Genomic DNA, 14,917 nt, shown 5'->3' with positions numbered 1-14,917 from the left:
AAGCATTCCGATGTACCTCTGAATTTATTAACAAATCCAGAATCGAAATCCGTGCTTGTTTCTTGTGTAGCTGCTCAACTACACTATACTCACTATGTTTTAGAAACTTCAAGAATTCTTGAGCTTGTGTTTCTGTTACCGGCTCATTGATCATTGGTGGGGGTTCATCGTTGAATATCTTATGCGGTACCACTACAACTTTTCCTTTTGCTTTCATTTTGTCTACTTCTTTCGATATCTCGGGAGAATAGAACCTCCCACTTCTTGTGAAGAGACCAACTTCATTCACTATTTCAGTCATCAAGTTGCCTCCTGGTGCTTTACCTTCAACTACCTTTATTTTCTCTAGCGAACCAGATTCCTTTATCAATGAAACATTGGCAGTTTAGTTCCAAGGCACCTTACGGGTGTCGTTAGATGAGAATGGTGAAGGAGCTGTGATTACAACTTTTGGTGTTGATGACCCAGAATTCATTGCTGATGGTTTCACAGTAATGACCACTGCCTAACTTGTTCGGTGAACGGGCTCAAAATTTTCTGTCGTGAAGACATCTTTTTCTCTTTTTTCCTTATCTTCCTCAAAGAACTCTACCTCCTTATTATCCATCAATCTTTGTAATAACCCCCTGAATTCAGGGCAAAGCTAAATTTCATGTCTTTCTTCTTGGTGATATTCGTAATAGTGTCCACAATCATTGGTCTTTGGCTTAGAATCTTGTCGAATCATGCCAGCCTGACAGAGTTGTTGGAATACCCAACTGAAGGGAGATTTAATTTCATGAACGTCTTTCTTTGCCTTCCTCCTATTCTCCTCTTGGATTGCATTTACCCCTTTACCTCCATGATTCAGTAGTGGGTGTGTTGATACATCTGGTGAGTCAAACTGTAATCCTCCTGTGTTAATCAGATTTGCACTATCTTTTTGAAGGCAAAATAATTCTCAATAGAATGGCCAGCAATTCCATCGTGGAAATCACAATGTGCATTTGCTTCATACCAATGAGGGTACGGTGGTTGAAGAGGAGTCAAACGGTAGGGGCGTACCACATATGCTTTTAATAATGAGGCGTATATCTCTGAATATGGTACGGGTAGTTGTGTAAAGGATACTTTCTCTCTCTCCTTGTGAGGTCCCCTGAAATCATTTCTGGCGGTGTTCATGTCATTCTTCTCCACCCTTGATTGGGTTATTATGACACTATTTGCAGTATTCTTATGGTAGACACTTGCAACTTCATTCTCCTTTTTCTAGTATACAGGTTTTTTGGAGCTAGACCCTTCAGCTACTTCAATCTTACCACTTTTTATAGCATTTTTGATGAGCTCACCAGAGATGATCAAATCAGCAAAATTTTTGGTGGTATTTCCAAGCAAATGCCCCAAGTATGGAGCTTTCAAAGTGTTGACAAAAATTGTAGTAGCTTCCTTTTTGAGTAAAGGGGGTTGAACCTATGCAACAACATCACGTCACCTTTGGGCATATTGTCGGAAAGTCTCATTGCTTCTTTTTTCCATATTCTGAAGAGTCCACTGATCAGGAACCATATCTGTAACATATCGGTACTGTTCTAGGAATGCTTTTGCGAAGTCTTTCCATGATTTAATGTGAGCCCTAGTTAATTGGTTATACCTCTTGGCGGCAGAACCTGTTAAATTGTCTTGAAAACACTGAATCAACAGCTTTTCCTCATTCACATGACCAGCCATCCTCCGGCAAAACATGGTAATATGAGATGAAGGGCAAGTGGTTCCATTATATTTTTTGAATTCAGGAACCTTTAATTTCATAGGGATGATCAAGTCTGGGACCAAGCTCAGCTCTCTGGCGTCAGACCCATAGAATGGTTCAATCATTTCTACTGATTTTACCATTTCTTCCAATTTCTTCAACTGTTGAGTTATTTGTTCATTGGCTTTTTCCTTTTCGGCTAACTCATTTAGATCTGGAGTTAAGTGTTCAGTAATAGGCTGATAATTGTTTGGGAATACAGATCCCATGTGGTGCTATTGATTCTCATTGCTGACATATACATGAGGTCGTGCTTCTTGAGGTACCGAAGGGTGAGCAGAGATGTGTATAGGTGTGAAACCAGGAGGAGGACCAGATTCTGGTGTAAACCCTGGTGGGTGCTGGGGATCAGAAGTAAACCTCGCAGGATGTGATGCCCCTGGTTCAAAACCTGGAGGATATGATAAATCTTACTCGGATGACGTTATTTGGCCATCCGTGAGCCTTCTACCTATAGCATATTTCTTAAACATTTCTTCCATCCTTTGTAGTAGACCGGTTTGCGAATTTGTTATCTCTGCTTCCATCTTATTTAATCTCTCTCTCATTTCTTCTTGAGCTTGTTTTTGTTCTTGCTCAAGTTGAATCATTCTAGCTTCTATTTTTTTAGTTGTATTCCAAGTATCGTACGGGTGTGAGTTGAATGCCAGAATAACTACAATGATTGAAAATTATATTTTACATTATTTTTGGTGTTTTAATGAATGAATGCATGTCTTGATGCAAAATATTTAAAATAAATGCAATGCAGAATGAGTGTATGCAAAAGGTAATGATCTCAAAAAGTTAATTATCATAGAACAACTTCCATTGGAACACAAAGTTTTTATTACACAATAGTTCACTTCTACAGATACGGCCTAGCCCTCCGATTAAGTTCGACAACTTCTTTAAACAACCAAGACATCTTTTTCCCAAACTCAAAAACCGGATTGATGTGATGCTCGATGACCTTTGCTTCGATAGCTAATTCCCCAATGTATTTGGCAACTTCACTCATATGTATTATAGCCTCGACTACCATGTTGCTTCTATCTGCACTCTGTTCTTCATAGAAATCATTCGATGTTTTCCACTGTTCAATAGTTCCTTGGAGATTTCCTTCTAGTTCAGTGATTCGTACTTGACAACTCTGCAGTGCACTTTCCAGGCTTCGAATTCGACTTCGCAGTAAGGCATTCTCTTCATAACTTTCCCGAAGGTTACTCGGTCCCAGGAGAACCCTTCCTCGGAACAAGGATTCTTCGAGTTGCAGGATATAATCACAGAATTCTGTGATTTTAGCCCTACATTGAGCCAAATCCTCTTCAATTCTCGTTTTTGTTTCCTGCATCCTTCGATTAAGACTCTGTATTTGTACATTTTTGTCTCCACACCTTTTCATCCAGTTGTTGATTGTCTCTTGTCTTGCTTCGAACCTAGTATTGAAGTGTTTCTTTTCTAGTTCCCACCTCTTTCTTTTAATATCAATTTCTTCGATTTTTTGTCCTCTAATATCAAGTTCGACAAGCATATTATTTATTTCAGTTTCAAATCCCCTAAACGTGATGGTCTTCTCAGCTTCTAGCTCTTTGACTCGATCTTTCTCCCTTTTTAGTTCTTCCATAGCTTTGCGACTCTCAGCCTTATATATTATAATCCGCTCCCTCTTATCAAGCTCAAGCTCTTCTATTTTTTCTTTCCCTTTCTCCAAGCTCTTGAGTAGACGATCGTTTTTTCCTTCAAATCTCTATTTCGATGTTTCTCTATGTTTAACTTTTTGGTTAACTGGGCTGATGCTCTGCTTGACCCAACTGTTATCCTAGATTTTTGTAGCTTGTAGTAACCCTTCTTTAGATTTTTCAACTCCGAATCTACTTTTTCTTTTCTCTTTCTTAGCATTGCAAATTGTGTGGCATGAAAGTCAACATCAATACTCAACATGAATTTGTCTTGTCGAATCTCTTCCAGCTCTTTTGACCAACCATCTTTCTCATCTTTGAATTCTGCTCTTAGGATCTCTATCTCCGATGGGACTATCTGAATTCGTTCCTCCATAGTTATATCCTTACTTTGGTCATGTAGAGGAATATTTTTATTCTTTCTTACAGACCTTTATTCCTCATAATTTGGCGTCAACATTACCTTAGCTGCATCAGCTTTAGTACAGAAAGTCTTCTTCCATCCTCTAACTACATCCAAGATGTTTTTCTTGTAATTGTTTCCGTAGAATACAAACTCAGATGAGTGCAGTCCAGCAGTGACTGGGATAAATTGATGGCCACCATATTGCCTCATAACCAAAAGTGGTGCATACCCAATTGCTCCCCATAAACCGAGTAACATCACCCAATTATAGTCACCGCACTTATAGAGGAACTCACTTTGTATTTGCCAAGGGGCGCACCAAACGATGTCCTTGTCTTGCATATTCTTAAAGGCATCTATCCATATGTCTTCAGCGACTCCTTTTGGCCAATCTTTCTCTAGAAATTCTCTAAAAGGCGAGTAATTGGTACTAAACCGATGACATGATATTTTTTTCAATTTTCCAGAAGTGGCTACGGATCCAGACATATAGTAATTGCGCGCATCCTGAAAATCGACCACCTCCAAGCCTTCGATAAGCATTCAAGGATCGAAAAGTCTGTGCTAAAATCACAGGAGTAGGGTTGACCCTTTTTTGTAATTGCTCGAATAAATCCACAACTGCAGCCTCAATAAATCCCAAGGCCTTCGGGAAATTGACTAAGCCATAAATACCAGTGCAAAGAGGTCAAATCGCACCTTCTCGTCATGATGACTTTGAATGATTCCTTTAATAGCAATCTAAGAAATGTCTTCACTTTCACCTTTTTGTTTGGTATGAGCAACCACCCATTCCTCAAGCACTCCTGCGATTTTGGCTAATTTGATTATGAAGGGTTGAGTTTTGATGGACTTGGAATAAATCCGATTCTCTTGAGCATCCTCTATGCGCAACAAGGTAATATATTCTTCGATGGTACGAACCATGTCTTCTTTATTGAAAGTGAAACAGTTGTACCCTGGATTCCAAAATTGAATCAAGGCTCAGATCAATTCATCATCTATATCAACATATAGCAGATAGGAAATATCCCCATAACACTGGTAAAACTGCCGCTTCTTACTCGACTCCCATTTATCCCAAATGTCTCGTAAGTCCTGGATGTCATTTTTTTTAAGAGAAACGGAAGCATAACCCGCTAAATCTGACACGTGATCGGCTGGCAAACTGTCCCCTTCCAATCTTTGCAATGCTTCAGCCCACTTTCATACCTCAGAGTTTTGAACTACTTGATTTAAATACTTTTCGTCCATTATTTAAAGCTTTCCAATTTGACAATTAACTAAAGATCAACACCCTTAATCTTGAATGATGCAATGCAGATAACAAAAAAAACCAAAAAAATGAAAATGAATTAGTACAAGTAAGAAAATTGATACAAATAAAAATGTCATTTAAAGATGAATATAACACCTACCCCATCATGATATCTACCCAAACATGTTATATACCCACAATGATTTTTCAAGAAATTAATCCTAACCACATGGTATCTAGTTCGCATGCTGTTATTAAACAATATTTAAAGCAAAAAGAAAAGGTTCATAAACGCTCCTCCTTTGTGTACACATATTTTGGGTACCTACTGACAGACATAGGTTCGATATATCTATACCTAAGGTGATCGTTCTACGGTTCACTATATGCGTGGTTCCGTTTCTAACAGAAAAAGGTACTCGAATTGTCCTTGATGTTAGTGCCCCCTTGGGCTGCCAAACCCTCAATCCTCACCCATTATAGGCTTAAAGGGATCGAGTTCAATTCGAGAGGATACATTCCCTTATGTCTATGCGGAGAATAAATTCTCACGAAGACATAAGGTATATGAATCCCGAAGGTTACTTGCTAGGCCTGCACAGAGAATAAATTCTCACGAAGGCGTCGCTTTCGCCCCCACTTAGAAAGGTTCGGAGCTCGGGTATAGAGCTTATGTTATGCAAACGCTCGTGACGTGTGTGAGGAGGAACATTCAACCCTTTGACTCAAAAGGAAAATGACACCATTCGACAAAACTTTGGACAAATCTGTAAACAAAGATAAAAATGTTAGTAAGACAATAATAAAATGAAGCAATTAAAAACTTCAATAAAAGGATCATAAGTTAACTAAAGACTCGAACTCATAATTTCTACCAAACGACAATGTGTAAACGACTTACAACTTGACTCTCTAAAACAAAGTCCCCAGCAGAGTCGCCAAGCTGTCGTAACCATTTTTCGGCGGGGACAATAGTTTAATTGTTTAAAAACAATAGTTACGACTTTTAATTTTGAAAATGAAGTGATTTGAATTGATTTGGAATAATTTGGATAGAGTCGCCATCAACCTTTGGGTTAGGTAGGTCGAATACCTAAAACCGTCTTTTAAAATCAATTTTAAGAATAATCATTTTTTAAGACAAAAGTTGGTCTGCGTTTACCAAAGATTTGATTAAAACAGGTTCGGGAGTCGGTTACGCGTGGGGAAGGATCAACACCCCCACAGTGCCCAAAATTGGTATTGTGTCGTTTACATGTTGTCGTAATGGTGGAAATCCTGAATCAAATATCAAGTTAAAATATGATCCGTTTATTGAAATTTAATTAATTTACTTCAGATTAATGACTTAAATAAAATAAATAAAATAAAATAAGTAGTTAAACTTAGCAGAACCAAAATAATTAGAACAAAAACTTAAAGGGTTAATAAACCAAAATAAAAAATTACAAAGATTAAATAACACAAGTACTAAAATGAAAATAATCCAAAAATGAAATTTAGAACTAAAATGCAACAAATCAAAAACTTGAAGACTAAATCATAATTAAACCAAATTAAAACAAGGACTAAAACGATATATTTACAAACATCATAGTCAAATTTGAATAATATCAAAAATACACAAATATATTAAATCAATGACTAATATGTAATATTTATAAATATTATGCACAAAGTCAAATATTAACATAATATGTAATAATGTTGACTTATGCACATGAAGATAATATACAAAATACAACACTATGCAAATTAATAAAAATGATACAAACATGTCAAAGTAACTGTAAATACAAAAAAATAACATTAACAAGGTTAACACTAATAAAGTTTCGGGTTTAACGAAAAACTTATATTCTAATAATGTTCGTGATATTAATTTACTTTAAAAAATTAAATGAAAGCAAAACTTATAACTATATGTTCGTTACAAATTAATTAATACTAATTATGAAAAATATTATTAGTATAAATATAATTTAATAATATTTATGTGAAACATATTTAATCGAAACACCAAACTCTGTACACTAATGCTATTATTTATATATTATCATGAAAATGTATAAAAAATGACATAATGACTAATATGAATAAACACATAACTCTAAGACTAAGATCATAAACTAAAAAAATAAGTTATAGAACACAAATAATCACATTTCATGTACTAAAGATTAAATAAATCTACAACTACTTATAGGAGTAAATTGTAATTAAATAAAATTACAAATCAAATACAAAAACAAGTGGAAATTGGAAATAACATTCCTTGAGGATGGAAATATAAAATGCGGAAATAGGCAGGTAAAAACATCAATTCAAACATCCTAAAAGAAGACCAAAATGGAATAAGGCAGAAATAACAGTGGCCCTTACCGTTAATTGACCTAGCACATATGGTAACTCTAAATTTCCTACACGACATAGTTTTGGGATTTTAATTAACACCTTAAATTTAACCTAGGAATACATTAGACTAACCTAATGCTATTGGAAAAACTAAACCCATTGCTGCGCCATTTCTCTTCCTCCTCCTCCTATATTCTTCTTCAACGCACGGTTAAAGCCTCGCTCAAGCTACTCTTCATCGTCGTTCGGGCAACCCAGTGCTATATACCGCTGACCAATGCTCCTATAGTGATTCTTAACCATTCGGCCAGCACTAAAACGAGTATTGAACACAATCCAAAGATCTAAGAATCAAAATGTTTCTATCTTCTTCGATTAAGAGTCACGAACGCTCGACAACAACACAATCAACCCCTAATTTCTAATCGAATGATCTCGACTCCAACAAGAACCCCAACCTACTAAGGTAACCCAAAACCTCTCCTTATTTATTAATGAACTTATTTCTAATTAACACAGTCCCTTTGTTTTGATAGCGTAAATTTGAACTATTATGGAGCAAAACAAGACAACAAAGGTAAGTGTTTATACTATCTCCATTATGCCTTTGATTTGGTTTCAATTCAGCACATACACACACATAATAAAATTATGAAAACAGAAGAGAATGGAAACTAAAAAAAACAAAATAGATACCATTTTGATTTTGTGTATTCCTTTTGAAAGATCGGGAAGACCCCGTTACACTCTGTTTATGTGGGTTTCAGAATACCCTTATTACAAGAACCAAATTTCCTTCCCCTCCTCTATTTTTCAATCTGTTTTTTTAGTGCCCCCTTCAAACCCCTGAATGCCTTCTCATTTAAGATGTCTTCGTTTTGTCTTTACATGCGTGATTATTGGATGCTAAATAATTGATTCGGTAGGTAGAAATCTCAAAATTTTCAATGTTAGGTAATGTGGCGGATCAAATTTTGACTTTGGTGAGGATTTTGCAGGTGAGTGGAGATGGCAATAGCACATGGGAGCTAGTAGAGGCATGGGAAACGAGAATGGTGAGGTGGGTAGAATATAAAAAAAATGATGATGACAATACTCTATTAAAAATATGTTTTTGTCCTATCCCTAGAATGTATAAGTTCGTTTATTCCTATAATTTTAGAAGCTGGTGCATCCAATATAAAATCTTGTGTCTGTCCTTAACTATGTTTGCAAGTGTTTGTTATGGTAATGATTAAAAAATTATAAATAAATATTAATTTATAATTACCCTAAATTATTAAAAAATCTAATTAATAAAAGAAAATAATAATATTTGTTCTAGTCTTAATAGTGAAGGTAAAATTTGTGTCGAATGAAGTATTTATTACTTCTCCTTTCTTCCCAGTTTAATTTAGCAACTCATTTGATAGCCTTAGATTGCGTGGTTAATAACTAATCAAAAATTAAAAAAAAAATTGAAGCTAGAAATTTCAAATTACGATGCCATAATTTAAGAAATTAAAACACCTAAATAATGTTATAAATTAATATATAATATTAATACTTCATAAATTAATATATAATATAACTAAAATAAGAACGTAAAAGAATATAATATTTGATGATTGTTCGTGAATCGTTCGTATAATGTTTATTATGTTTGTTTATTAAGCTAAAAAAACGATATGAACAAAATTTGTATATTCATTTAATAAATGAAAAAATACGAACAAATGTGTATTTAGTTCATTTATTTTCATGAAAAAATTGTTTATTTACTCGTTTATAAGCTAATTTATTTATTAATTATATTTTCTTATAAAAATATTCAAATAATATATTCTTCTATTTTTATTTGAATTTCAACTCATTAATCTAGATGTGCATATTTACATCAGTGTAATTATATGTTTATTTCTAGATACTAGATTTACACTAATGTAAGTATCTAAATATATCACTATCTTGGTACCAAAAAATAAACATATGCTTACGCCAATAAAGTATGTACATCTTTCATTATTCCGGTATCTAAAACTAAACACATAGTTATACTAGTGTAAGCACTTATATCTCTCATAGTTCCTTTTCAAAACTTATTTTGATACTAATCTTTTCAAATTTCAAATTATACTTTTGTTAAAAGATAATATTTTATGATATGGTAATCTTTGTGAGGTGATTTTACGTTTTTAAATAGATATACTTCTATAAGTTATTCTTTTAATAAATATTTTTATGTTATTTAGTGAATAATAATAATAATAATAATAATAATAATAATAATAATAATAATAATAATAATAATAATAGATGTTTGTGCTATGTAGGATTAAAGTGAATTTTAAATTTTTTGTTATTAAATATTTTATAAATTAAGTTTAAAACATATAGGATAAATTTCATTTTAAGGGATATCAATTTTTTTGGAGTTAATATATTTTTATTTGTTTTTGATATCTTATATATTTAATTTATATATATATAAGGTTTTTAAAAAAATTTGGGTGTCAATTGACACCCTCATACTATACAGCTCCGCCCATGCGTGCCATGATGAAAATAGTTGAGCGAATTTAACCAAAGAATGCAACTTGTAATTTAGATAATCAAGTAAACAATGGTCAGAGAAGAAAAAAAAAATTAAATAACTGAACCTAATACATGATGAATTAATTTAAAAAAAACCACTTAAAACTTAAAATACTGATTGATTTTTTTATTGAATTTTTGTTTAATAAACATCGTTATAGTTATATTATATTAGAAGACATGAATTCAAATTTACTTATGAGAGCAATGATTCCCTATTTATTACTGGAATGAGATACGAATAATGTATAAATATTTTTAAAAGAATCTGGTTTTATTTTAATAAGATAATTATCGATTAAACTAAATTATAAATATTCAAATGATAAATGCTTATATTTATCAGAGTTAATCTAATTTGTATTTGGAACAATTAGAATATTAAAATTATTTTATATTAATATATATTATAACTAACATAAAATTATTTTAATAAATAAATTGTGCTAACTTCGTTTTACTTAAAATGTCCATTATTAGTATTTTTATCAATTTTTTAATTTTGACTATTTATTATTTAAAATTTATTATTAATAAAAATATAAAAAATATTTTAAAAACTTTCAATAAAATAATATTATATTTTATATGATTTAAATTTTTAAAATATTAAAAATAATCATGATTAAAATCTAAAAAAGTTAACTTTTAAAAGGTTTGTAAAGTATAATTTTAACGAGCATAAAAGAGTAATTTACATCAAATCATACTTACTATGAAAACAATCTAATTAAATTAGACAGCGCAATTAATACACATGCACCAACGTGGTTAAACTTTGTCTCATTTGCTCTTTCTAACGTAATAGATGGGAATGGCAATTTAAGACTTCAAGGATAGAAGTTCTTTTTTTATTTTAAAGGTGAATTGAAAGATTGTGATAAATTTCGGAAAATATTATTAATTTATTAAATAATTAATTTTCATTTAAAAAAATAATTTAGGAAAACACATGCAATGATCTTAACTTTTATTATAGAATTAAAAAAACATATGGATAATTTTTTCAAAATATGCAATGATTTTTAAACTTTTATTATGGAATTAAAATTTCCTACTAATACTATATTAAATAATTATATTTTATAATTCGAATCTTACAAATAAAAAAATATTGACACTACTTTTTCTTTTTTGAATTTAAAAGGCCTATCATGGTAGGCTAAGTATACGCTCATATGCTGCTAGGAGGTGCAGTAGTCCATCGGGGGATTAACACTACTTTTTTTAAACATTATAATGGTGAGACATTCATCATAATTATACACTTTTATGAAATAAAATTTAATCATATCGATTAAAATATTTAAAAGAAGAAAAGATTATAAAAGTTATCAAGATTTTATTTTATTATTAAATATTTTTTAAAATCATATTTAACGTGATATTATGATTTTATTTTAATCATATGTAATTAGAAAAAAATAAAACTATTATTATAATATTTTTTATATTTTTCAATGTTGGCATTATATTATTTTATAGTGTTGTATCTACTTCGTTGTTGATTTTTAATGTGGGGACTAAAACAGAATCAATTTTAACAGTGGGGACTAAAACATAATTAAAACTATAATATTAAGTATAATTTTTTAAAAAACAATAATAGCCTGATGATCAAAATAAAATTAAAGTGATAATTAAGTAATTAAATACTCAGTTTACCCTAAAAAAAAGCTTACCCTCTCTATCAACCCCCACCGCCTTCAGACAAACCACCAGGAAGCACCCCAACAAAAAGAAAGAGACGTACGGTTTTCCCGAATCCAATCCAAAACGAACTGTCGGGGGGGGGGGGGGGGGGGAACAACAACAACGTTTTAACTTCAACGCTTGCCAACAAGGAAAAACAATAAACTAAGCAAACCCCAACCCTTTTCTCTCTAATTTTTTCCCATTCTTGTTCATCAAAATTTTCTTTCAAGCCACTCTTCTGTAGTTGATATAAACTTCAACTCAATCCCCCCAAAAGAACCTAGAAAAAAAGACCACAACTTTATCCTTTGAAAAGAGAGTTTTGTTTTGAAGGAGAATGGCAACTGGAGATCTAGAAAGAGGTAACGGGAAGAGCAGGGGAAATTGCTATAACCGATCATCTTCTTCCTACTCCGTGGAGAACGATGAAAAGCAGTGGACTTCATGGCTTGTTCCGATGTTTGTGGTGGAGAATGTCGCTGTGTTTTGTTGTGGTGATGTATGTTAATAATTGTCCTAAGAACAATCCGAGATTGGAAGGCAGATGTGTGGTTAGGTTCCTTGGCAGGCTTTCTTTTCAGCCTACAAGGGAAAATCCTCTCTTCGGTCCTTCTTCTAATACGTATGTCTCAAATCCCTTTCTCTAAATTTGACTTCTTTCTGTTTAAACCGCCTCTTTGCTGTCTCTGGTTTTCTGGGATTTCGTGTTTCTGTGTAACTTTTTGGACTATCGGTATCTTTTAGAAGTTGGTTGTGTTGGAAGTTTTTCTTTGATGCATTAACTCGGTCTAATTGATCTTCCATAGGGTTATCTGATTGTTTTGATTCTACGAGATGATGGATGATTATACATACTGGAAATTTTTGTATGATTTGATTGATACTATTTAAGGTTACGATGTTTGTTCTTTCTTGTTCATTAGTTGGTTTATTGAATCTCATGGTTTTGCTTCGTCTTGCTGAAGTGCAGTGGGATCTGCTTCTTGCTTATAGCAGAAGGGTGTCTATGTAGCATGCTATTTCAGTGTCAAGAGGTTAATTTCTGCTTATCTTGTTTTGTAACTATTAAAAAATCTAAAAGAATGTTCTGATTTTTGTAAAAAATTACAAAAAAGGCATGTTTGTGGATGATGTCCTGAATAATGAAGCTACTTTATTTATGATTTCATGGAATATTGAAGTTGAAGTAGCCGAAGACTTGTGATTTCTATGGAAGTTATAGACCTGGAGGCACGGGGCTTCACTTTTGTTTTAGTATGGTCTAATGCAAGTTCAATTCTTTCTAATATTAACTAACTGCAAGTTCGATTTCGCCCTATCTTCTTTCGAAAATGTGAATTATGAAGTTGAACATGTTAGTCTTCGTGATTTAGCAAGCCCTCTTTTTATTATTATGTCATGTTGTTGGCGATAATTGCGACTCGTGTAATTTTGTAATGTTTCTACTTCTCTTTCTTCGTCAGATTGGAAAAATTGGGAGCACTGGAGTGGTACAAGGTGGTGCATGGAAACCAAGGATGGAGGCTTATTACTTGCATCTGGCTGCATGCAGGAGTTATTCATCTGCTTGCAAACATGTTGAGCTTGATCTTTATTGGAATACGCCTTGAACAACAGTTTGGATTCAGTACGTTATTTGTTCCTTTTTAAATATTCCGAATTATCTACTAGAGAGTTTTTCACATTACATAATGTTTTTGGAATATGCAACATTTAGAAGTGTTTGGTCAGCCTTTGATCAATGAGCTAAATGAAATATCCTATAAACACATATTTTTGTGTGATCCATTGATTGAATTACTTGGTGTGTGGATCATTTTATTCACTCCAACTGTACTGTAGTCAATGCCCAGCTGGATTTTATGAAGTTCAATTTCGGATTATTCTTTTGATATACACCTAGAGACTGATTTGGCCCATCATGGTGTTATAATGGATATCTGTTCTCTCCTGGCAGTACGCGTTGGACTTATCTATCTGTTGTCTGGTCTTGGTGGGAGCGTACTATCGGCTCTTTTCATCCAGTGTAATATTTCTGTTGGTGCCTCTGGTGCTTTATTTGGCCTACTTGGGGCGATGTTATCGGAGCTGCTGACTAACTGGACTACCTACACAAATAAGGTACTTCCCCTTGGTTTCTAGCTCCTTTGAAGAAGGATATCTTTTACGTGCTATATGCAATTGGAGGTTTTATTTCTGCATCGAGATTTTTCATGGTTGTATCATTTACATTCTGTTGTAGAACCCTTTAAAAGGTAATGGACATACATTATTCTTCTTTCGTATCGTAGGCTGCAGCGCTTATCACGCTGGTGGTCATCATTGCCATTAACTTAGCAATAGGGATTCTTCCTCATGTTGACAACTCTGCACACATTGGAGGTTTCTTGTCCGGTTTTCTCCTTGGGTTTGTTCTGCTGCTTCGTCCCCAATTCGGGTGGGTGGGACGTAAGAATCTTCCTGCCGGTGCTCCCGTAAAATCCAAGCACAAGGCATACCAATATGTGTTCTGGGTGATCGGTGTGGATTTACTCGTTGTTGGGTAAGCTCTCTAAACCCTATGTTATTAAACTTCACGGAAAATAAACTTATTGTCGATGGTTCCATGTGTTTATAACTCCGGTTCTTTCGATGATTTTGTTTAATTTCGATTTGTTTTCGGTTCGGATTATGGCAGTTTCAGTGTGGGGTTAGTGATGCTGTTTAGAGGGGAGAATGGAAACGACCATTGCAGCTGGTGCCATTACCTGAGCTGTGTTCCGACATCCAAATGGCACTGTGGAAACTCATGATATATCATTACCCGATTCTTCCCTGCTTTCCTTTGTTTACAATTTTATTCATTTGTTAATTTCTTCGACTTGTTTTATGCTTATATATACATACATCATTACTTGTTCTATCTCTCTCTCTCTCTATTAAGGGTGAATATAACCTGATTTGAAAAACTGATCCGATTCAAATTCTCATACATTTATCTTGATTTGAAAAAAAATTAAATAAAGTTTGAATATTAAAATATAATTTTTTCATTCAATTAATTCAAAATTCTTAATTCGATTCAATCGAATATTCACTCTTGATTCCTATTAATTTTAATTCCTTCTCCATTTAAAATCTATTTTAATTGAGTTTGAATTATATATATATATATATATATAACTCCAATTCCTATTTTT

At 33.0% G+C, this 14,917-nt stretch overlaps 1 pseudogene; it reads left to right on the top strand.

Moving 5' to 3' along the window:
* Positions 1–11,870: 11,870 nt before the first annotated feature.
* Positions 11,871–14,646, top strand: LOC120158644 (annotated as a pseudogene).
* Positions 14,647–14,917: the final 271 nt, after the last annotated feature.

The sequence above is a fragment of the Hibiscus syriacus genome, unplaced genomic scaffold (genome assembly GCF_006381635.1).
Source record: "Hibiscus syriacus cultivar Baekdansim isolate YM2019G1 unplaced genomic scaffold, ASM638163v2 tig00111330_pilon, whole genome shotgun sequence".
NCBI lineage: Eukaryota > Viridiplantae > Streptophyta > Magnoliopsida > Malvales > Malvaceae > Hibiscus > Hibiscus syriacus.
The sequence above is the reverse complement of the archived record's forward strand: the minus strand, read 5'-3'. Positions and strand labels throughout refer to the sequence as shown.